This window comes from Ahaetulla prasina, chromosome 5 (assembly GCF_028640845.1).
Source record: "Ahaetulla prasina isolate Xishuangbanna chromosome 5, ASM2864084v1, whole genome shotgun sequence".
Classification (NCBI taxonomy): domain Eukaryota; kingdom Metazoa; phylum Chordata; class Lepidosauria; order Squamata; family Colubridae; genus Ahaetulla; species Ahaetulla prasina.
The window spans coordinates 98,828,722-98,850,964 of record NC_080543.1 but is presented as its reverse complement, the minus strand read 5'-3'; positions in this window follow the sequence as shown (position 1 = coordinate 98,850,964).

Sequence of the window (22,243 nt, the reverse complement as noted above, 5' to 3'; positions counted from 1 at the left end):
GTTTTGTGGAAATGTTCTTAATAGTTCTTGATTAGGCTATTACTTACTGTTAGGTTGCTTGTCTGAGTTGGCAGTTCCTTGATTGGGGTATTAATGCATTTCTATGACTGAATACAGGCCTCCAAGTAAATGTTTTAGAGATGTTCAGTTGTGATAACTACCATCATTCCAAGGGAGCACACTTGAGACACCAATTTAGGAATGGTGGTGGTGGGGGGGTCCATGCAAAGCTGCAAACCTTCATATACTCATCCAAACGTTGCCACTAAATTGTAATTGTTTTAACATGGTGGGACAGAAGATGATGAAATACTTACAAATGATTATATTAAGTATATTGGTCAATTTTATTTATTTATTTGTAGTTCCATAATTACATATTTAATTTAGACAGGGTTTACTTCTATTGCATAAAATAGTGTCAAACATGGATGTTTACATAAACATTTATCTCCATTACTCTAAATTATGGAGTAGGGCTATAGAACGCCACGTAAGGGATACATAACAAGCTACTTTTCCTTTCATTAAACAATTCCACATTATACCTTGATATGTATAATGTATCCCTTACGTGTTATGTATCCCTTACGTGGCGTTCTATAGCCCTACTCCATAATTTAGAGTGGCTTATTTATTTTCAGTTTGATTTCTTGACAGTGTGTGTGTGTGTGTGTGTGTGTGTGTGTGTGTGTGTGTGTGTGCATATGCGCGTGCAAAGATGTGCAACTGTAAACAAATTTGGGTTGGGTTTCATGTACATTATGGATAATCCTGCTATTGCTTTTATGTGTAGTCAATTTGGTTAGCGGTTCCATACCAATGTGGAAAAAGGGGCATCATGTCATAGAATCATGCATTGCATTTAGAACTTTAATTGGTATGGCCCATCAAATGGTAACCTTCTCCAATTGGTATAGTCAATGATTTTTCTTAGGGAATTCTCCATTCCCAGAGGCAAGGCTAACTTCTCTTTTTCTAGTTTATCTGTTTGAATTAAGCTATTAAGTCTGGCATTTTGTTGCTAATTCTAGTTTTTGATCAGCAAGCTTCATTGGGAGGGAACTGTAAATGTTCCTTCTTCTTAGTTTCTACATTATTTATGGTTCTATGTCTTGAAAGACATTTCAGGCACTTGTTTGGAGGCTAAAGACATCAACCTTAATTAAACAATCTTAATTAAACCCACCTTCTCTTAATTTATAGATAAGACCATCCTAAAGATCAGCATACAAATTATTCATTTCACAAGTGTAACAAAACCAAAAGACCGTTTGTAAATATTGGTGAATACTCTAGGCCTATCAGTCTAGTGAGGTTTTGCTACATATAAATCGTTCATTTGATTTTAGAGATATAAAACACTGACACAGTTTCTGTTTTTTGATGAAATGACCAAATAAGTAAAACTTTTCTCTGGCATTAGCTTAACTGTCAGAGACAATCTTGGTTTCAGTTTATAAACCCTGCATATAGTAATACAGAAAACAAGAGACCTGCAAAATTTCCCAGGATCTGCAATACAGATGATCAGAGGGCAGGAGTAATAGATTCCTGGAATATAAAAAAGGTACCTAGGGATGCTGAAGGTTAACTTAATCCAATAATGAAAGGCCTTTTGTTTCAAGACAGAACTGTGTTGACCCAGTATTTATTTAAAATCCTGCATATACAGAATCCAAAGGGCAACAACATTATAGTTTTCATTCTAAGTAACTTACATTCTTAAGCTATGTACAGCTTAACAGCTACATGGAGCAGAATAACAAACGAAGCAGTTGTGATCAGGAATGCCAAAGAAAATAACCTTTTTGCAGATGTCCCATCGGCTATATTTTGAGGCTTTGAGGCCTGGGTCCCTTAAGAGAGCTAAATTTGCCTCAAAGTATAAAATATTCTTGTTTCAGAGAGGGAGGGAGAGAGAGAGAGAGGGAGGGAGAATTCAGTGAGGGAGCCAGGGAGACTGTAATTTGCAAAACTTTTACACAGATACAACCAGGGGTGCTATTCAGCAGGTTCTGACAGGTTCTGGAAAACTGGTGGTAGTAGAAATTTGGAATAGTTCAGAGAACTGGCAAATACCACTTCTGGCTGCCCCCAGAGCAGGGTGGGAATGGAGATTTTGCAGTATCCTTCCCTTGCCATGCCCACCAAGCCACACCCATCAAGCCACACCACACCATAGCCACCAAGCCACGCCCACAGAACTGGTAATAAAAAAATTTGAATTCAATCTAGATTGCAGAAAATATGACTTCTGTAACAGAGTTATCAGTGCTCGGAACACATTACCTGACTCTGTGGTCTCTTCTCATAATCCCAAAAGCTTTAACCAAAAACTATCTACTATTGACCTCACCCCATTCCTAAGAGGACTATAAGGGGCATGCATAAGAGCACAAACATGCCTACCATTCCTGCCTATTGTTTTTTCTTATATATATATATGCTTATACTTCCTTATACTTCCTCATATATATGTTTATATACTATATAATCTTTTTGTGTGATGCTTATGTATATTGTTATGACAAAATAAATAAAATAAAATAAATAAATAAATGAATTCCACCACTGGATACAACAACATTAAAAACATGAAAATAGATGTAAGACTGGTTTCACCTTCCAGTTGCAATATCATGGTTTCACCTTCAAATTACAATATCAGCATTGCTTACAAGGATATTTAGGGAATTGTATGAGCATATCAGTTACTTTTCTACCAATGAGAAAATCCAAAACTTTCCAGGCCCTTATTTAATAAAATAATAGAATCAGATAATCAGTCAGTCCAGCCCTCTACTCAGGGCATAAATCCAGATTAAAGTATTCCCAAGGAATGACAGTCTAACTCTAACCTTTGCTTGAAGAAATCCACATCCAAAGAAGAACAACCATAATCATGCTAAGTAATGTGATTCTCCATTTAAGATCCATTGAAAGCTTGCATTGTAACTAAAAAGACCCCCAATACATAACCTCAAATATACTGTCTTTTATACTGTCTTGGATATTCTGAGTTTTAAAAATCTGCATTGCAAAAATTCCCTCCAAGCTCTAATTTAAAGAAAATGCAAGCACAAGACAATTTGACTTAGATGCATTTTGTTACACTCAAGTCAAATTGATATCTGCAAGCCAGTCTGTCTCTTATCAAGATTCATTTCAAGCTTATCAGAGTTATAAGCAGTCACTGAGGGAGAACTAGTCCTGTTTTAAATTGTGCTGTTTAGAAATATGCAACTAATATTAATATCAATCTGAAAGAAGCAGGCCTTTCAATTTCCTTTTTCTTTGCCCCAAGCTTTCATACTGGTTTTTTCTTTTATAACATGGTGCTCACAAAATGGCAAAAATTCACATAAAGAAATATAACCCATAAAACTGGCCTAAAACAATATGGGTTGTTGGATTGCTTAAACTCAATCGACAAGGATTAGCTAGCTTGAAAAGGTTCCATAGAGAATATGAAAAATCCTGAACTTGCTCTGAAGAGAAATTGGACAAATTTCTTTCTGAGTTATGAAGAATGAATTTGCAGCTAAGAGGAAATTTATTCCTTAGGATGTTAATGTAGGAATAGTGCACAACTTGACACAATTTTGCAGAAAAATACAGCTTTATGGTCTTTTAATTCCTTTTTTCAGATGCCTCTTTATAGAACATAAGATAATAGTATGAGTGACATCCCCTCCATTCAATCAGAAGCAAATTTCATACAAAATCAATGGTCATTTCGTGAGCAAAAACAAAACATGCTGAATTACTGTCAGTTTCATAAAATTGATGTAATAGGTACAATATTTGGGATGATAAATACAGATGCATTTATTGTAAATAGTAACAACCTCTTTGAGGCTGTTGTCTATTGAGAATAATTTTATAGATGAGGATGGCCTTCCTCAATTTTTCAAATATGTAACACCACAACGTTCATCGCACACAGCCTAGAGGGTCATGCTGCCTAGAGGAATGGGGGTTTCAATTGCCCACAACTGGGGTCATTAGCTTGGAAAAGCTGAATTACAAAAAATATGGCAAGTATATACAGATGTCCTATGTTTTGAATAAGTTTGGCATTAGAACAAAATATTAACTTATGAAAGTATGAGTTCAGTAAAACAGTACACAATTATAGGTTCAGCAGTATACTCAGGGAAAAGTCCTGGGCTTTATGAAACAACAGGAAATAATACAAAATAAATTAGTTGACACCAAAAGATTCTAAACTATCAAAAACCTAAAATTCAACCTTGAACTTCATTTCATTTCATGCTTCACTGATTTTAAATGGTACAATGACTGCATACATGAAGAATGCCAAGCCATATCTTAAAAATGCTTTTCTCTCCTAATTATAGCTTAAAGTGTAACTCTGAAAAGACAATGTTGGCAGGGCAACTACTGAGAAGGTGCCTCTTCTAGTAGATGGTTTCATGTGAAAAATGTCCTCAAAAATCTCACAACATGATAGAGTCAATTGGATAAAAAGCACTCTCTCTCTCTCTCTCTCTCTCTCTCTCATATCTATCTATTCTCTCTCTCTTCCTCCCCCCCTCTGTGTGTGTCCATCTGTCTTTCTTTTATCTGTATAAAACGATTGTGTTTATTTTTGTACTCTATAATTACTTTCAAGCTAGTTGAAGAGTCAATTTAAGGGGTAGAATAGTTACCCAAAATGGTAATCATCAAAAGTGGTAAACTGATCATAGAAATAATTACTATTATAATACTACCAGCCTAGGGACCAAGATTCTAATCTTAATGTACATATCTTGTTAAAATTCCACTGAATTTAATAACAGGTTAAATTAGTTTGAATAAACTAAATTTCATTGATTGGTACGACTTAAATATGAATTACTCTAGTAGCGAGCCATGGTTAGAAAGCAATATTGCAGGCTAACTCTGCTCGCTGCCAGGAGTTCAGTCTTGACTGGCTCAAAGTTGACTCAGCCTTTCACCCTTCCAAGGTCAATAAAATGAGGATTCAGATTGTTGGGAACAACATCCTGAGTCTGTAAACTGCTTAGAAAGGGCTGTAAAGCACCATGAAGTGGTATATAAGTCTAAGTGCTATTGCTACTTTAATTTGTTAGAATCTAATGCATTTTATAGAAGCCCAACAGTTAATTTTATCTTCCTTCCTTCCTTCCTTCCTTCCTTCCTTCCTTCCTTCCTTCCTTCCTTCCTTCCTTCCTTCCTTCCTTCCTTCTCTCTCCCTCCCTTCCTTCTCCCTGCCTCTGCCTCTCTCTCTCCCCCCCCACCCCTCTCTCTCTCTCACACACACAATGTTTGCCTAGTAGTCTTTCAAAATACAACATTCTAGCAGGGGTACAGGAAACCACTGGAGTAATTAGAAAGGTAGATTGTAGTGTCTGTAACAGTAGACAGATGTTTGTATTATAGTCAAACACATCATTAAGGATACAATTGTTATTTAATGTGACATAATAGTCTTTCTACTCTTCATGAAATCCACTCTAGTAATTACTTTTTGTAGTTCATTGGCTCTGTGATCTGAATACTTAGCAATGTGTTATATCCAAATAAATATTAAATGTCAGATTTCAAAACACTTCGACCTTCCTTCAAGTCCAGTAAGTGGAACACTCATAATCTTTCACACTATCATGTGTTATATGTCCAGAAGAATTTCCTAACAGAAGTTGACTTGATTGCTCATCTTGATATTTTGAACTGGTCCCAAAGATGTTCAAAGTGCAAGTTATCTCTGTTCAGAAGTAACTTTCATAAGGGTTTAGTATTTTTATTGCTCTGGGTAAGATGTGCCTCACATAAACCATCACTACAAAGGAAAGTGATAGTATTAAATATTTTTATTTTTGCGGTGGGGCGAATGAGTGTTCTGAATGGTGTTGGCTATAGTTCCTTCATCTTTCATTTGCATGTTGTTTTGATATTAGCTGGAATCAACAATAGCTGGAGGAACCTGAACTATTCAGAATCCCCAATTACAGGAAGCATACAGAAGATGACAGTGGTGGACTGTGGTGACATAAGTATAACCAATTCTCTTTGCAGATGAGAATGTCACATTTTGGGATGCTTACTCTTCCTATCCCCACCTCTTGAAAAAAAAATTCTTCATGTAATAATCTAGCATATTTACTATTTGCTAAATCTGCATTACTATTAATTTTCTCATCGTTCCCATCACCCATCTCCTTCCACTTATGACTATATGACTGTAACTTTGTTGCTTGTATCCTTACAATTTATATTGATATTGTTTCCTGATTGCTTATTTGTAGCCTATGACTATCATTAAGTGTTGTATCATTAAGTGTTAAATTTGTACCTTATGATTATCATTAAGTGTTGTAACTGTTGTACCTTGATGAAGGTATTTTTTCTTTTATGTACACTGAGAGCATATGCACCAAGACAAATTCCTTGTGTGTCCAATCACACTTGGCCAATAAAATTCTATTCTATTCTATTCTATTCTATTCTATTCTATTCTATTCTATTCTATTCTATTCTGCAAGAGACTGCAGCATGTATATTTAATATAGAGGATGTCATTTATTACATGAAGAAGTATATATGTATAATTTGACTCCCTGAAATGTATTTATATACTGCAGTTACTTATTTAATTACTTAATAAACCTTTTCACTCCCAAGGGCTTTTTGTATTTCACCAAACATAGCAGAACAAAAAAATAACAAACCTGCCATGTCATTGTACTTTAGTAGCTTGTCATGTTTTCATGTTCTACTCATTTTTAAAAAGAATTTTAAGCTGTACTCACCTGATTTGGAGCACTCTGACTTTACAATCTCCATTTTCAAGTTTCTTCCAAAGAATGCCGCCTTTGATTATTATTTTTTTTAGAATCTGTCAGTAAGTTTCTTTATAGCATAGGCTATATTGTAGGTACATCTGTTCATCCATACTCTATATATCCACAGAGTGTCTGCAGTTTTTAGTTATAGTAACAGTAGAAATCCATATTCTTGTGCAACAACAGTGTTATCAATCTAATGAATACATTTTTATCTGCTTTAAATGTCAAGCTCATTTTCAGAAGACATACCTCCTGGATAGATGTATTCCTATTGAATAAATGCAAGACTGAAATACCTTTACCCTGTTAGGTGCTTTTCTTCCCGATGCTCATTGCTTAAAGAGAAGTGTCAGCTGTATTTTACTTTATCGTATAAAAAGTTTCAAAATTTAATTAAGGGTCAAGTACCCAGAGTAGATAAATGCAACAATGAAAGCCTATTTCTGATCTCTCTGAAGTCTGCAATCATGAAAATTATTATCATTGAGTAAAACTGGTTTCGGGGATGGTAACTGGAAGATGGAATCGGTATTAGTCAGCCACAATTTACATAATAATGGGTTCCCAGTTTTCATCAGCACCTTTTGTTTGTACAGTGCTTGCTGCTCCAGCAAATTGTCAAAATGTCATTCCTCTCCAATCAGCCAGAAAATATCAACAGTAAACAAGGAGCAAGACAAAAATCCTCTGATTAAAAATATGGCAGAAGTGAAAATGTCTGGTTCTTCTAAATATTGTTATTCCTGTATCGACAATAATACAGGTGGATGGCTTCGGAAATGTGCTATTACTTTTAATAAAGAAGAACCCGTTGTTAGCAGTGTCACTCAAACCATACCACAGAGATCATGCATTTTTTTGTTTGTTTATTTGGCCTGGTTTTGGCGTTATCACTGAGATGGGCATCACTGAGAAGCAATCAATACAATGTGTGATGTGTGATGATGCAATAAGGAATAAAAACAATAAATTGGTACAAAAGTCGGCATAGTAACCTGGAAATGCAATCCTTGGATGGTCCATGAACAGGAGAAGAAAGACAGATTCAATATCTGCAATACCTTGTCACACTTCTAAACAGAGCTCAATGGATGCATCAATCAACTATAGAACCTGCCATACACATTGTCAATCCACAAGCTTTCTTTATCCTGCTGCAGTTTAAATCTGCAGTTTAAAAAAAAATGGTGTACTCACAGAATGCACATTTCTAAACACATTTTTTTAAAAATCATAAAACATATATTTGAATACCTTTGGACAAGAACCAGCCTGCAACATCACTATTGATAATGATAGATGATTATACTTATCTCAGAGACTTGATTGAGTAGAGCAGGGCAGGTCTTGTTTCACAATCAAAGTTAGGATTCTTCAAGCATCATCTAGCACATGGGAAGGGCAAATAAATAGGAAAAGACTTTTCCCAGCACCTCTTTTATATATTGCCTGTTATCCCGATTTAATTGTATTTGATAGCATTTTCTTTCTGTAGCATGGTTTTATGGTAGGCTTTATTGTTTCTTTTATTGTTTTCTAAGCTACGTTTATGTAAATTCTGCCTCAAGTCAATGAAGATGATAAGGAGATTCTAAATTGTCTAAAGAATCCGAGCAACAAATATCCCTCCGTCCACTTTTCATAACTGCAGCAGGTTTTATGATAATAATTCCTCCTGTAACGTTTCTGGCCAATATGCTTTTTTAAAATAGATTTTTATTATAATTTTATGAAATAGATTATCCCATCTCATTCTTTCCAAACAGCAAACTATTGCTAGTGTAATCTGCCCAAGCAGTTCATGGTTGAATGGGTATTTGAATATGAGTCTTCTATCTAAAAAAAGAAAAGGAAAAGAAAAGAGAAAAAAAATACTGTCATGTAAAAAGCTGACCAGTTTAAAAGAAAACCAAATATATCCTAACTCAGAATGAAGGAATGGTAGAAGGCCTTGTCACATAGGACGTAGAACAGCCTTACCAAGTTTACACTTAGACTACATTACCCATGATTTTCACAAAGCATGGACAGTGTATGATGCCTGGAATAGTCCCCTTACAGTAAACAAGAAGCTTGCTGACTTTCTTCAACAAAGCGGTTTCAAGACATCTTGCTTTGTTCCTATACATGTTGTCCTTAACTTATAACAATTTGTTTAGTGACCATCAAAGTCACAACAGCACTGAAAAAACTGACTTAGGACCATTTTTTAAACTTATGATCCAGTGGTGAAATCCATTTTTTTTACTACCAGTTCTGTGGTGGGCGGCTTGGTGGGTGTGGTGTGGCTTGGTGGGTGTGGCATGGGAAGAATACTGCAAAATCCCCATTCCCTCCTCACTCCTGGGGGAAGGATATTGCAAAATCTCCATTTCCACCCCACTCTGGGGCCAGCCAGAGGTGGCATTTACCAGTTCTCCGAACTGCTCAAAATTTCCACTACTGGTTCTTCAGAACCTGTCAGAACCTGCTGGATTTCACCCCTATTAGAATCCCTTCAGCATCCCCATGGTCATGTGCTCAAAATCCAGACATTTGGCAACTGAGTCATATTTCTAACAGTTGCAGTATGCCAGGGTCATGTGATCACCTTTCACGACCTTCTGACAAGCAAAGTTAATGGGGAAACCAGATTCACTTAATAACTCTGTTACTAACTTAACAAATAGTGATTCACTTAACAACTGTGGCAAGAAATGTTGTAAAACTCACTTAACAACTGTCCTTAGCAACAGAAATTTTGGTCCCAATTATGGTCCTAAATCAAGGACTGCCTGTAATTAATTCTGAAACCACTTTTTGATGGTAAAAGATACATCACAATCAGTTGCTTATATCAACAGATTTCATTCTTTACTGGGAGTTGAGTAACATGCTAACTCTTTCTATTTTTGGCTTATAGGGCTATTCCCTATTACTAAATAGATACCTTGAAAAATAGTCTATAATCCATGAAAGATCATACTTCAATGAACTGATTACTTTTTAAGGTACTACAAAGATCTTAGCTGTTCTCAACATGATGAACTCATATAACTTGTCATCTGAGGAGAATGAATACATTAGGTTCTCTGAGAGACATTTTTTAGTGCCAGCAAATGAAATACGCACACATATTTTTCATAAAAATATATAGGTTACATCGGAAACACAGCGAAAAAGGCAGCTAGTTAGCAGCTGCCACTATAACCTTTATCTGCATCCATGGAAACTGGGCTAAAGATGGAGTTCCATTTTATTATTCTCACACCCACAATGTTAAGCCTCTGAATCCCATTGCAATTTAATGGCTAAAATCAGAAGGCAGATCTGTGTTCATTGGACCAGTGCCGACATCCTCTTAGCTAATGAGCACTATAAACATTTTCATGCCAGGAAACCAATGCAAGTGGAAATATTATGCCATCCAGCAAACACAGATACATACAAAATGGTCAACGAAGTCAGTTCTTTGCGATCCTTTACCCAGACGATCATTTCCAGAAACATGACCCTATTGAGTTCCAGCTTATTTCCAGAAGATGTCTATATTCCAGCTACTGATGTTTCCAAGTACAGAATGGTATTTCTTTTCTATATTATTTAAAGGCATTCAGCTGTAAAGAATTTCTTATTTGTTTCCTCCTTATTTTACCACCTATAAAGTAATGAATACTGAGATAACAAATGGATATAAGCAAGAGAAAAAAGGATTTCCATTTTGTCCTTTTTCTAAGTTTAGTATTACTCTTCATTAAAAGAAATCAGCCATATTGGGAAAAAATAATACAGAAGAAGGCAAAAAGTATATGTTAACTGGTAGATCAGTGTTTTTCATTTTTGCTTTCAAGCAACAACTGGTAATGGGAATCTTCATTTGATCAGATACATTGATCTCTTCTTGATCTAAATTCCATTCCATATTCCATTCCAAGGGAGAATAGCATGGCATCTAATCCCCAAACTTCAATGTAATGTAGAAGTCACTCTCAAATTATCAAGCAAGTTTACTTCTGGTTAGGATTTCACAATCAGAAGATCTTAGAATCATAGAATCAAGCTATTGAAAGCATCCACAGAAGTCCTTTAATTCAACACCCTGTTCATTGGAGGTTCTGCTACAGTAATTTAGACAGAAAACCATCTAGCTTCTATTTGGAAAACTCCAATAAAGGGAAAATCAGCACAAAATCAGAGGCAGTCTATTCCACTTGTTGATAAACTTTTAACATCAGGAAGTATCCTTGATATCTAACTCAAACTTCCTTTCTTGTGATTTCTATCCATTGCTTTGGTGGATAGTAACTGCAAACAACCCCATCCCCTTCTTTATATGACAATCCTTTTTACTGATGGTCCAGCTAAAGGGGTTGATGGGACGATTATTAAATCAGCAGATATCAAACTTAACATTTTAGAAAAGAAAGAGATGATTTAAAATTATCGAATTGGGCTTAAGCAGTTGTTTGGGCCAAAACAAGTAGACTGAAATTAAACTGGGAGAAATGTAAAGTCTGGGCAGAAAAAAAGTTAAAGGCTTAAATAGAATAGAATAGAATAGAATTTTTATTGGACAAGTGTGATTGGACACACAAGGAATTTGTCTGGGTGCATATGCTCTCAGTGTACATAAAAGAAAAGATACCTTCATCGAAGTTAATATAGTTAAAGGTTTAACTATAGAAGACTTAGCTTGGCAGTAGTACATATGAAAAGATTCAGTGTGTTCTAATAGATCACAAAAACCTCTTCTGCTCCACTCAGTATTCTAACTGGATGCAAAGCAATTGATGTGTCCCTTCGACATATGGTCACGATCCATTGAGGAGTTTTATTGTGTACTTCATTTTATCATTTGCCTAATTAGGATGTCACGAGAAACATTGAGGGTTTGGTGGTCAAAGTATACATCTATTGTTACAAGCGTCTTTCATTGGCAGCCATCACTTCATTACAGGTAGCAGTTTTAACTAATAAAGTCTGCTGTAGATGAATTTACTGATTCAGCACTGCAAAACTGGAATTTTCAATAGTATTTTTGTGGGACAAAAGGCAACCTATCTAGGAAGAAGGACACCAGAGTGTAATTTAGGTGTAGTGAAATGGCAGTTCAGCCCAAACAAATTGAAATATTTTCTACAATTCCTTTTTCCCCCCTCCTCTTAAATTTTAATCCGTATTATTTTATCAAGATAAACTGGCAATTGCTTGATATATATATATATTGCTTGATATATATTGTACACAAACACACAAACACACACCTACCCTTCTCCAGGATATGTGCAGCCATGAGGTTTAAGGTCATCAACATATCTCCTTGAGCATTATATGTCATCTGATCTGTTTTAGGTAGGTTCCTGTCAATGATGTAGAACTGTATATTAGTACATTCATAACGTATAATATATGAAATATTCCTGTCTCTCTCAGTCAAATTTCTTCTTCATCTTAAAATATCCTAGGATTCTATTTTTACTGAAATTTTAGCCCACCGAAGAGAGGGAAAAATGTTAATAACTTCCCCTGTCAAGAGTTATATATTTCTCTCATGGAATAATGCCAAATATCCTTTGTAATAAAAAGCTTGAACTGTTTTGCTAATAAAAGCTGCTTGTTCTGGTAACTGTAAAGGTCAGGCAGAAAATAATGTTGCAGATCCTTATCTTTTATAATAATGTCACTTTCTATCATTATTGTAACATTTTTGGGCAACAAATTGCAGAGAAAACAAAAGATATGATGTCCTTACAACTAGGTCACTTGTCCATTAGAAAGCATTAGTTTGCAAAAGCTGTTAGTCAGTTAGAACCCCACAATGTCAGGAAGGACAGTAATACATACCTAATAACAATCTGAAACCAAAGTATTAAACTCACAGGCTATATTAAATAATGAACACTAATTTTCTCTGAAAACCATTAGCTGGATGACCGTTCTAAAATTGAAATAATCTGTATTCATGCTTTCATCTTTACCGAGAGATGCTGTGTGGGGTATTAGATTTGACAAAATGGTTCTTCCTAGTTGGAACATTGTCTGAACTAACTTTCTGATGCCAGATGTCCTATCAGAATAGCCCTATAGATGGGGGATTTATGTCTATACGGGAAATATCACAGCAGCTTATTTTGAGAATAAACTATTTGACCAAGTGATTCCAGATGTGCTGGGCCTACAATACCTAAACATCCCAACTGGTCAATAGTGGGCAGGCAAACTGTAGTTTCAACACTTTACAAGGGTGGCTTTTTAAGAATATATTTTCTAGAATGTTTAAATTCCTATATTTAAATTGAAATATTTGTGAATATCACTTTCATACTTACTAGCATTTCATTCAGTTCCTTAAACCATTATAGGGGTGTGTGTGTGTGTGTGTGCGTGCGCACACGCATGCCTTCAAGTCAGTATTTACCCCTGGTGACTGCCTGGACCAGTCACTGCAATTTTGTTGGCAAGATTTTTGAAATTGGTTTACCATTGCCTCCTTCCTAGGGAAGAGAGGGTGTGACCAGTCCAAGGTCACCCAACTGACTTCATGCTTCAGACAAGACTTGAAGTCAAGGTCACCCAGTTTTGAGCCTGATGCCTTAACTACTACATCAAACTAGCTCTTTTTTTCTAACAATTAATGATACAGCATGTCGTATGTCAATGGGACCATTGTACCAGTAGAATTGCAGGGGTTATTAGTAGCCAGTTCTCCTTCTTCTCTCTGATGTCCTGTCATGCTGTCTCATTGTGGTAGGTTGTGGTGATGGGTAGGGAACTTCAGGAGTATATACCAAGAATACATATTTCTGGCAATATCACCAAGGTGCAAAGGTCATCCAAACTGCTCAGATAAAGCAACAGCAATATAGGAAGATGCCAGAGGCAGATTATCACTGTAGTGACAATTTTTTATTGTGTGGGAGAAGGCAATGGTAAACCACTCCTGTATTTTAACAAGAAAATCACATAGATAGAAAATGTAAAATATTGATGATATAGTGCCAGATGATGGCCTACTCAGTTGGATGACACTGAGGAAGGGCATCTGAGGCAAAAAGCTAGCCCTTACTGGCATCAGCTTCACCAACAGCAGGCTTGCAAAATTCATGAGCTGATGCCTGCGTCAAGCTAGACTGGAGAAGTAGAGCGCAAGCGAGTGAGCAAGCATTGAGGAGATGGCGGGAGGAGTCAGGCAAAGAGGTGAGTGAGAGGCATCCGCAGCATGCCATAGCACATGTATTTTCCCTCAGCCCCTTTCTTTTGGAGGGCTACTATCTGCTTGGCTTGGCTCGGCTTGGCTCAGCTCCCCTCCTGCTTCTCCACCCCTCCTCTCACTCCATTAGCCAGCCTGCCAGTGGAAGGTGAGTGAGTGGGCTTTGGGCATTTCCCACCCAAACGGCATGCCACATTTGCAGTGGGGGGAGGTGTCTGGGGAAGGCAGCGGGAGAATGGGGGTGGACGGGTGGCAGAGGAGCCACTTTTGAGCCATTGTTTTTTGTGGGGTTGGCAGACTACTGATCAAGCCTTATTACAAAACTCAAAGTCTACCAAGCAATAGTGCTAACTACCCTGATGTATGCCAGTGAGACTTGGACTGTATACTGGAGGCACGCTAGGCAATTGAACCCCTTCCACACAACCTGCCTCCATAGTATTCTGAGGATCCGATGGCAGGACAAGGTGCCAGACACAGAAGTCCTCTCCAGAGCAAGACTGCCATCAGTTCACACCCTGCTGATGAAAGCCCAGACATGCTTGGCAGGCCATGTTGTAAGGATACCAGACCATCGCATAAACAGCTCCTCTATGGTGAGCTGTCTCAAGGAAAGCTATCGCAAGGGGGACAAAGAAAGTGATACAAAGACCGTTGAAAGCCTCTTTCGGGTCCCTGGATATCGACACCACCTCCTGGGAAACCCTGGCACAAGATTGATTGACATGGCTCACACTGATCCACCAAGGCTGCCAGACATCTGAAGATAGAAGAACAACCATAGCACAAGAGAAGCGAGCACTCTGTAAAGCTGAGTTGCAAATGCTGCAACAATGGTGCCCACACATGTCTGCCTGACATGTGGCAGAACATTTTGTGTGCATATAGGCCTTACCAGCCACCTGCTGACACATTGTAGACAGCTGACAACCTGTTAGATGTCAAGGACCTCTTTGAACACGATGGACAAGGAGAGATTTTGTGGGATGCAGAGTCTCCCCCTAATTATGCAGGCAGAGGCATGCTTCCCATTTTGGTAGCCCCCTGTAGGGAAAATAAAAAAATTAAACAAAAATGTGGCTCTGGCTGGGCTGCCAGGCTAGAGACAGATTACTTACTATACCACCCAAATGTGTGTATCCGCCAGCAGCGGATGGTGTTTATAAAATGAGAGGCTTTCCCTTCCCTGGGCAGTAGAGCCATGTCTCTCATTAGTGCTAGAACCTCAGTGCCTGGCCGGTGGGGCATTTTCCCTTTTTCTTTCATCCTGCCCCACCCACCCACCCACCAGAGACCCTTGGATTCCCTCCCCAACTAACTGGAAGTAACCAATTGAAATAAGATGGGCAGCTTATAAATTTTACAATAAATAAGTTAATAATAAATAAACAAATGTATATGCCAACACCAAAAAGAGACTTAATTATCACACAATATCATTGATTTTACAAGCTAGCAAAATAATTCCTGGAATCATCCAGTGCAAATTACTGCCATACATGGAAAAAGAGAGGTCAGATGCTCAAGCTGGCTTTAGAAAAGGTGAAGAAACATGAGACATTTATTATTGTTATTGCTGATGCATACTGAATTATTAAAAAGGCAAAAAATAATAATAATACCAAAAATATATCAGGATGTTTCAATTATAGGAAAGCTTTTGATTGCATCGATCATGTCATTTGTGGAAAGTGCTCAAAAAATTGGAATTACAGAAGATCTCATTGTCATTGTGAGAAAATTTTTTATACAGGTCAGGAACAGAGGGGTATTCTGCCAGTTCGCACCAGTTCAGGCAAACTGGTAGCAGCGATCGCGGGTGGGCCCGCCCCCCACCCCCGTGCCCCAGCTCCAAGTCATGCTATTTAGGCATGTTTTTGAGACTCGGCGCATGTGCTGAAGGTGTGCTAGTGAGCAAAGCGCATGCGCAGAAGGCTGGGCACATACATGGACAGCACAATTGTGTGTGAAGCAAGCGTGCATGTGGCAAACTGGTGGTAAAGGTAAGTGAAACCCACCCTGGTCAGGAAACTACAGAGTGGATGTGAAATATTGAAACTGATTGGCTCCAGGTTAGCAAAGGAGTGAAACAAGGCTACTTTTCTTATTTACTCAATCTACATGTGGAATATATAATAAGGGAAGTTGCATTGGAAGAAGATGAGTGTGATTTTAAAATTGGAGGAAGAAAGATAAATAATATGGGCTATGCTAATGACACTACCCCGCTAGCGGAAAATGTAAAGGATCTGCCAGTCTTATTACTAAAATTCAAAGAGCACATTGAGCAAATGTGTCTAAAATGAAATATAAAGAAGACCAAACCAAGAACAACAGGTAGAACAACCAGCCTTAGACTTTACAGTAAAAGTATTGAAATAGCGGATAGTTTCTGCCCTTTAGGATCAACTGTCAACTGTCAAGGACCAACAGTCCAGAAATATTTTGCAAAGTGGCACTAGGTAAAGCAGCCATAAAGGCTTTTGAAAAGATATTCAAATGCCAAGATGTGTCTATATCTAAAGATCAGAATTGCTGAAGCCATGGTATTCCCTTTAAAACTTGATGGAAGCAAATGTTGAACTTTAAAGAAACCAAAAAGAAAGAATATTGGTATCTTTGAACATTGGAGAAAACTCCTGCAAATACCATGGATAACCAAGAAAAGAAACCCGTGGATTATTGAACAAATTAACTCAGAATTCTCACTTGAGGCGCATATGACCAGGATCAAATCATCCTACTTTGGATACATTATGTGAAGATCCAGCTTTCTGGAAAAGCCCCCAATGCAGTTAAAGATGGAAAGAAAGGAAGGAAGAGAACGACTAAGAGCAAGATGGATGGACTCAGTTATAACAGTAATCAATGGAAGATGTGAAAGACCAGGATAGATGGTCTTTACAGATGGTCTTTAAGGATAGATTCAAAGAGAAATTCTGTGTAGGTGCTAGGAGTCAAAAATGACTTGATGCCACAGATTGAATCAGTGAGTCAGTCAGTCAGTCAGTCAGTCAGTCAATCAGACAATTTTCATTCTGTATGTCTCAATACATTTTTTTCTAGGATAATTGATAAATGAGAATCCTTCCCTTAAACTTTGCCACCTTATGGGAGCTAGGAAGCATATCATTTCTCTGGCAGCTCTTACCCTTTGGAACATTCTTCACCCCGAAATTCAGCATACCTCCTATCCTTTCCTGTTGTTTCAATTCTTTATTTGGAGCCGCTCAGAGTTTGGTATGAGTGGCTATGTAAATCTTTTAAACAAACAAATAAAATTAATCTGATCACTTTTAAGTTTTAACAGCCAGTGTTCTGTGGTTTCCTTGTTTATAAGGCATGAAAGTGTTAAGCTTCTAATTTTGTCTTTTCCAATTTCCAAAAAAAACTCAGATACTTGCATTCCATAAAGAATTTTGTCACAGTGTAATAAAATCCATGTCTGTCTGTCTTTCTTTCCATCTGTGTGTACATACTCTTACACATTTTAATTGTTACCCAGTCACTTAATTAAATAAATGCACTTTTCCTAGTGGAACAATTTTATCTGTATGCCAAAAAGCAGTTTTAAAGAAGAGACCAAAATCCATCATTTTAATTCATGCAAGTAAAATGATACCCTTATTTAATTCAAATAAATACACTTAACAAAGTGGTCCACGTATTATGATTCCTGAAATATTTTCAGCACCAGCTCTGATGGACTTTGTACAAAGCTTTGGGGGAGGTATAAGTGAATGTTTGGCTTGGACTGGGGTGCAGGACTCCTTCACTAGGGAACCTTTTAACTTCTACAGGTCTTTGTCAAAGTTCCTTCCAAGCTCCCTGCTGCATCTCTAAACTTCAAACTCCACCGAACTCTTACTAGCTCCTATAAATGTCTTTTTCTTCTTCTTTTTTTAAAAAAATACAATTGTTGTGTTTAGAAAGATTCTCCAGAATATTTTAGCTGGTTGTGAAGTCATTTGGATTTAATGATAAGGAAACAATAATTTTAAAAAAATAAAGCAAAAGTAATGCTTGGCTGTCTTTATAAGAAGATCAAAGCTGTGGCAGAAAAGGGACAAACTAGTGCTTCCCAACTTCCCACTTGATTTCACGCTGTAAAGTCAACAAATACACGTATGTAATGATTCTAATTAATTGTGGGAAACAGTAATCATAAAGTATGATTCTTTTCCATATATGAAGAATAATTCAAAAAGAAAATAAGAATTTAGTGCACCATTACATATTTCTGGAGAGAGGGATGGGGGAAGAGAGAGATCAGTCAATATTCTTATTAAAATTAGCTTATGTCACAATTTCTTTAGAGTTAAATACTAAAAAACTCCAAAAATTCTCAAACTTTGTGCGAGTAAATTGTGCTAAATTCACCTAGCAAAGTGAAAAGCCAAAGAATTCAGAGAGTTTGTTAACTTTTGATTTTCCTCTAGGGAATTTTACATACAAAGAAGTTTTATCCAAATTTTACATGAAGGGCAAACTGAGACTAATTCTTTTTTTAGGCATAACATCTGTGGAATTTGCAGAAATGCCCAAAGCATTCTTACTATAAGTATCATTTCCCAACAGGATAAAAACCAAATACCATCTTACAAATGTCTATACATTATATTTGATAATGTATAGCCACACATCTGAGTCAGATTTCTAGTTAACTCAGAAGACCAAACCCATTAAAGTGAACAGTACATCTCACTTAAAAGATCCTCATGCACAACTATAGCATTTGCAAGTGCCACAATGAGTATTCCCAGTGCCCATTGAACAAAGGATTGGTGTTGTCAATGGAAATTTTTTTACAAATACTGCAACATGCATATACAAAAGAAGAACTCTAATTTGCTTTGCAGACTTACACTTGACTGAGCTGGGAATGAGTTATAATTCAAAGGATATCATGCCTGCACTGCAATGGGGATTGAATATTCTTCCCTAAACAGCACTTGTTTAAAATTTTCAAGTCTGGAGGAGAAATTTCTGGCTTATTCTCTTTTAGTATCAGAATCATCTTTACTGCACAAGGCTTAGAATTAAAAATGCGCATGTCCAAGATGGCGCCGGGCGGCCTGGCCTGGCGGTGGCCTGGCCTGGCGGGGCCTGGCCTGGCGGTGGCCTGGCCTGGCGGGGCCTGGCCTGGCGGGGCCTGGCCTGGCGGTGGCCTGGCCTGGCCTGGCGGGGCCTGGCCTGGCGGTGGCCTGGCCTGGCCTGGCCTGGCGGGGCCTGGCCTGGCGGTGGCCTGGCCTGGCCTGGCCTGGCCTGGCGGGGCCTGGCCTGGCGGGGCCTGGCCTGGCCTGGCCTGGCGGGGCCTGGCCTGGCCTGGCGGTGGCCTGGCCTGGCGGTGGCCTGGCCTGGCCTGGCCTGGCCTGGCGGGGCCTGGCCTGGCCTGGCCTGGCCTGGCCTGGCCTGGCCTGGCCTGGCCTGGCCTGGCCTGGCCTGGCCTGGCCTGGCCTGGCCTGGCCTGGCCTGGCCTGGCCTGGCGGGGCCTGGCCTGGCCTGGCGGTGGCCTGGCCTGGCGGTGGCCTGGCCTGGCCTGGCCTGGCGGTGGCCTGGCCTGGCGGGGCCTGGCCTGGCGGTGGCCTGGCCTGGCGGGGCCTGGCCTGGCCTGGCCTGGCCTGGCCTGGCCTGGCGGTGGCCTGGCCTGGCGGGGGCCTGGCCTGGCCTGGCGGGGGCCTGGCCTGGCCTGGCGGGGGCCTGGCCTGGCCTGGCGGGGGCCTGGCCTGGCGGGGGCCTGGCCTGGCCTGGCGGGGGCCTGGCCTGGCCTGGCGGGGGCCTGGCCTGGCGGGGGCCTGGCCTGGCCTGGCGGGGGCCTGGCCTGGCGGTGGCCTGGCCTGGTTCGGTGGCCGGCGGCGGCGTTGGCGGCGTTGGCGGCTTGAGCCAGGGGGTGGGGACCCTGTGGAGATCTTGGGTCCCCCCCCACTTTGGGTGAGAACGCCCCCCAGCCTGGAGAGTAAGGAGGACTCTGGACGGCCTCGTCGGGGGGCCAACTAGAGCGTTTCTGTTCCGGCGGTGCCCTGGCTTGGTTAGGTGGCGCCGGCGTTGACGGCCCTGACATTGGCCTTGACGGTGTTGACGGCCCTGACATCGGTCGTGGATGAAGATGACGCTCGGACGTTGGCAGTGGAGTTTCCCCCAGGTGGAGCCGAGATGGAGCCCATGGAGTCCGTGAAATTGGAGGACTCGCCCTTTCCTCCCCCCCCCCCGACCACCCTTGGACTGTCCATAGAACATCATCGAGCCTCAGTTTGTTACCATCGGCAGCCAAATCGGGCTGCAATTTCCGAGATTCGATGGACGGGGGTGAGCCGTTGCAGTGCTGAGTGATTGTATAAGGCGGTGACTATTTCATCTACTGCCCGAGACTGAGACTGAGACTGAGATGGATTTCCATCGACTTTTCCCACCCGGAGATATCCTGACCGACCAGGATGGGTCTGCTTGCCGTGTTTTTCATCATGCGGACATTTTCAGCGGCGGACCTTCTTGCCCTACGAGATTCCCCTCTCTCGTGGGTCTGGCCCTCTACGTTATCGAGGGCCTATCTTGAGGACGGGTTTTGGAACCCCGAGAGATGGCATGCCAAGAATAGGAGACTTAGGGGATTTTTAATTAATTGTTTTAACCGATTTTTTAAGGGGAGTTTTAATGGGACTTTTACGGGGAGGGTGGAAATCGACGGGCTTGGGTTGGTGGGGGGAGGGAGGGTGGGTGGGGGTGGGAGGGTTAGGGCGGATGAGGGGGGTAGCCCGTCGGGAGGGAAACCAGTTCCAGCGCATGCTCGTGGCGACTATCAAATGGGTTCGGAGGTTATGGGGGGGGAGTGTGTTCCTTTGTGTGAGGGTGAGTCTATTTGCACGGTAAGTGGGAGGGGCAGATATGGCGGAAGGGGGGGATCGTATCGACATAGGGGGTCACGCGTTCGATGTCTGCAGGCGATCGCGTGCCCCGATCCCCCTGACTTCTCCCGTTCCCCGGATGGTCAAGACCCTCAGAGCCTGGGCCTTCGTCTGATGTTATGCAACGCACGGTCCGTGGCCAATAAGGCCCCCCTAATACATGATCTGATACAGGGGGGTGCCACGGATATTATAGGCGTTACGGAGACCTGGTTGGGCACTGAAGGGGGTGTGCCCCTGGTCGAGATGTGCCCACCGGGTTTCCGTGCATTCCATCAGCCGAGGGCCCAGGGTAGGGGTGGAGGGGTGGCGGTTGCTATTAAAGAGAGTCTAGAGCCGAGGAGACCACTGTACCTCAGATTGCCGGGTGTGAATCCTCTTTGTGAGGTGGGGTCATAGATGTCAGATGGGCTTGCTGGTCGCGTACCTGGCTCCTTGCTGCGTGACAGCTGCCCTGCCCGAGCTCCTGGAGGTGCTTGCCGGGGTGGCAGTGGAGACCCCCAGACTTTTAGTCATGGGGGACTTTAACTTGCCATCTGCCGGCTCGTCGTCGACGGTAGCTCGGGAGTTCCTGGCCTCCATGACGGCCTTGGACCTGACTCAAGTAGTGGATGGCCCCACTCACATCGGGGGAGGCACACTGGACCTGATTTTTGTCTCTGGTCAGTGGTTGAGAGATCTGGACTTAAAGGAAATAGTCACTGAACCTTTGTCATGGTCAGATCACTCTCTTCTTCGCCTGGACTTTCTGACCGCTACCCAACACCGCAGGGAGACGGAACCATTACGGTGGTACCGTCCCAGGCGCCTGATGGACCCAGAGAGGTTTCGGACGGAGCTTGGGCCACTTCCTGAGGGTCTGGCTCACGGCACGGCAGAGGAACTAGCTGCAGCCTGGGAACGGGCTGCGGCTGGGGCTTTAGACCGTGTCGTGCCTTTGCGGCCTCTGACCCGGCGCAGATCCCAACCGGCTCCTTGGTTCTCCGAGGAGCTGAGGGGGATGAAACGCCGGAGAAGACGCCTAGAGAGTTCCTGGAGGTCCAGCCGTTCAGAGGCTGATCGGACACTAGTTAGATCCTATACCAGGACCTACCTAGTGGCACTGAGGGAAGCGAGGCGTTCCTACGCCTCCTCCCTCATTGCGTCGGCAGATAACCGCCCAGCTGCCCTGTTTCGGGTGACCCGCTCCCTCCTTCACCAGGGGGAGCGGGATGACCCGTTGCGGGGACGTGCTGAGGAGTTTAACGGTTATCTATACGATAAAATCGTTCAGCTTAGGGACGGTCTGGACCAAAATTGTGGCGATTCAGACGGGGTATCTGAGGGCGGTCTTG